The sequence below is a fragment of the Syngnathus leptorhynchus genome, chromosome 5 (genome assembly GCF_054491065.1).
Source record: "Syngnathus leptorhynchus isolate UIUO chromosome 5, UIUO_Slep, whole genome shotgun sequence".
Taxonomy (NCBI): domain Eukaryota; kingdom Metazoa; phylum Chordata; class Actinopteri; order Syngnathiformes; family Syngnathidae; genus Syngnathus; species Syngnathus leptorhynchus.
The window spans coordinates 2,896,162-2,899,871 of record NC_141199.1 but is presented as its reverse complement, the minus strand read 5'-3'; the positions used below and the strand labels follow the sequence as shown (position 1 = coordinate 2,899,871).

Here is a 3,710-nt window from a genome sequence, read left to right as displayed (position 1 = left end):
TTGTCTCTGTGTGCCCAGCGATTGGTTGGCAACCAGTTCAGGGTGTCCCCCACCTACTGCCCGATGACGGCTGGGATAGGCTCCAGCACGCCCGCGACCCCCGTGGGGAATAAGCGGTTCAGAAAATGAATGAATGAATGAATGAATATATATATATATATATATATATATATATATATATATATATATATATATATATATATATATATATATATATATATATTATATTGTTATAACTTGTTATCCTGCAGGAGGTGCTTTTCCTAGCCTGGCCAAGGTGCTAGGTGCACCGTTTCCGGGGAACTCTCCCCTCAATCTTGTCACATCTCCCTTTGCCAACTTCCGCACAAGCTGAAGACAAATAACTATGGTTTCAGCATGGTTAAAAGTGGTTAAAATGCTTGCGCTCGTGTGTGGCTCTCAATGTGTCAGAAATAATCTTACTAAAAATGTGAACTTAATTTCAAGATAATCTGATGTACTTTAAATGGTGGCAGATATCTGCCGACTCCCATTTTGAATCTAATGGGAAAATCTAAACACAGCTACATCCAGTTTTTAAAGGGTGTGCGCAACCACATTATCAGTTATTTCTGTTCGTTTCCCCTCTTACAAGATTTGTTTTTCCATTGAATTGTACAGGTTAGGAGTAACACTAAGGGTTGAAAGAAAATTGATAGTTCTTATATAATACAAGTGCAAGCCAATTCATCATTTACAAAAACCTGGCAATAAAACAGGCTTATTATTTTCTGGTGACTGTGTTAAAAATAAATATGTAAGTACAATGTTTCCTTTTTTATTGTTTTTTTTTAATAAATAATTTTGCCAAGAGGTGCCCTTTTTTTGCTAGAGCCCATCCCTCTAAAATTGTATTTGCTCATGCCTGGTGCAGTGTGCCGTGTTCTGCAGCTAGTTTTTATGTCATCAACTGTGGGCAAGTAATTTAGCTGCCGTTTGAAACAAATGAATCGCAAGTGAACAATGTCACACCATTGCAGATGAAACGGTCAATCAAAATGTTTTGTATCACATTATTTTCTACAACAAAAAAAGTGAAAAGACATCCACCTATATTGTCATGTCATTACTGTCAGCGCTCTTAAATACACATATTGCAACTAGAAACAGTTGTGATGCAGAAAGCTCGGCTCACCAATGCTCCTCCTTGAAACTACAAAACAAAATAATCATTTTTGCTGCTAATAATTTCAAAAGTTTTCATGTATTGTTTTATTGTCATTACAAAAATACAAGTATATTTAGGGCATTTTTAACAGAACACAAAATCCTTTTGATTATGTGTTTATGTGTTTTCATTGTTATGTGCTTGCATGTGGCATTGCAAGGTGTGGCTGGATAAAGGTTTAAAATGGTGCAGGTCCATTATGGTCCATTATTTTAGTCTTCGTAACATTCCTGACTCACTCTTTTTTTCCTCTTTGTTTTCTCTCTCTCTCTCTCTCTCTCTCGCCCCCTCCCCCCCCCCCCCTAAAACCATGTCTGTCTCAATGTGTGTTGTCTTCAAACTTCTCTCTAGCCAATTAGTGGCTGGCTCTGGCTCTTTCAGCAGAAGACAATGTGTCTCCTCTAAATCCAGAGAGGAAGCTTTAAACATTCTCTAGAGATTCAGGGAGTAGGCAAAAGGAAGGGCGAGAGCGAAGGAGAATGAGACCACACGCACGCACGCACGCACGCACGCACGCACGCACACACACACACACACACACACACACACACGCACACACACGCACACACTAAGACTCACGCGCATTAGATAGCAAAGATCTTCTGGGTCCTCTAGCCTTTTGCCCAAAGCACCTGAATTACTTTTTCCATAGATATGCATGTTTGAGTAATTGTAATTTGTGACAGCCTCAAATGTTTTTAGTCTATATTCGGAACATGTATAAAATGGGAGAAAATACTCTTAATTTCACTTGTGAGGACAAAAAAATGCAACATAGAAATATTGTGGAAGCAAAGCTTCAGTAATGGCAACACTAGAGAAAGTTACCTTTTTTTTCGTGTGTGGGAGCCTCCCAGCAGTGTCTCGTTCTCTTTTCTAAAACTTTCTCTCATCCTCTGTTATGGTTACTATTGCTTACTCAGGGATTTGCTATTCAACCTGAAATCCCGGTCCCGGGTAGGTATATGGTTCCACACTTGCCTGTGGAGGTAAGGAAGCGGCAAGTGGCGTTTTAAACCTTCTGTACCCTTCGTGATCCTGGCGAGCATCAACTCACTGCAGAACAAGACTGATGAGCTGGCTGCGCTGGTGAAGACTATGAAGTCCTGAGAGTGGAATTTGTTGTACTTCTGTGAGACGTGTCTCACGGCGAGCATACCGGATGTTAGCATTGAGGTACCGGGCTTCAGCACAATCAGAGCCAACAGAAACATCAAAGCCTGTGGAAAGAGTAAAGGTGGTTGTCTCGCTCTGTATGTGAATGTTAGGTGGGCATGTGTATATCAAGACTTCCATGTGCTGCAGAGATATTGAACTTTAGGCAGTGAGCCTGCGTACTTACTATCTGTCCAGGGAGTTTGGACAAGCCATTGCTGTTCTTGTTTACGTTCCTCTGCGTGGCAACACGGGAGTAGCATGTGACGTCATCCACTCCACGGTTGCTGACTTGCTGCTGATCTCCGGGGACTTTAATCATGTGACTTTGGACAAGTCACCTGCCTTCACCCAGTATGTGGATTATTACTCCAGGGGAAATGAGACTACTGACCTGCTTTATGTGACCCTTGAGGATGCATACAACTCCACAAAGACGGAACAGAAAGAAGGGAACTATATGGGTAATTTCATCATCTGCTCTCCAAGCCCTCTCATTGGTTGAATCGAGTAACGTGTTTTGAGCTCTTCTGCATATGTGCAGCGATGGCGCACTAACCCACGATGGTTAGACAACCACTCGCTGAAGCAGATAAAGTCTAAGGTGAATAAATAATGCAAAATATCAAGTATTTCAATCCTCAAAAGTAACAGCGTAAATAACTAAAAACGCTCACGTTGACAGGCAACCACAATTTAAATTTAGTTTAGCTAATGTGCCATAGCAGTTGTAAAGTCAGTACAAATGTTAAATTTATCAGAATTTATATTGTTTTTGTAATGTTAGCCATTACACACAATTGAATGTTATTGACTAAGAAAACACATCATTTGTTTGTCGGCTATCTTTAAGTTAACCAGCCCCCCCCCTCCTTTGGTGGCAAGCTTCCGTCTCCGGCCCGAAATTAGCTGGTAGTGGATAACTGTGCAGGATACACACTAATTAAACACACGTACTAAAGAAAACACATCAGTGATTTGTTGGCTATCTTAAATAGCATGACCAGATTTGGGTTTCTGAAAAAAAGAGTAATTCTTTTGTGTATGTGTGTGTGTGTGGGGGGGGGGGGGGGTCGTTTGTGTCATATTTTATTACACATATGTATGACATGGTGTCTGTATAGCAATTGCTTTTATTGACCGAAATAACAAAAAACAACATTTATATATATATACAATCACAAAAACATATTTACACTAACAAAAACATGTGTACACTGGCATTTTTTAGTTTTATAGTGGTACACTAAGAAGAAAAAAGACAAAAGAAATACGGCCATCGGTGCGGCATTTGAAGAAAAAGAAAAGGCTCCTCTTCAGTCTTCCTCTTGCGCGGTGCGTTGGCAAGCACTCAGCTTCATAAGGA

General features: G+C 40.4%; 1 long non-coding RNA gene across 1 annotated transcript; it reads right to left on the bottom strand.

Moving 5' to 3' along the window:
- Window positions 1-315: 315 nt before the first annotated feature.
- On the bottom strand, window positions 316-2,766 carry LOC147056245 (uncharacterized). Its single transcript, XR_015066008.1, has 3 exons — window positions 2,532-2,766; window positions 2,247-2,409; window positions 316-2,170 (listed from the first exon to the last, which is right to left on the bottom strand). It is a non-coding gene; the product is annotated as an uncharacterized LOC147056245 (long non-coding RNA).
- Window positions 2,767-3,710: the final 944 nt, after the last annotated feature.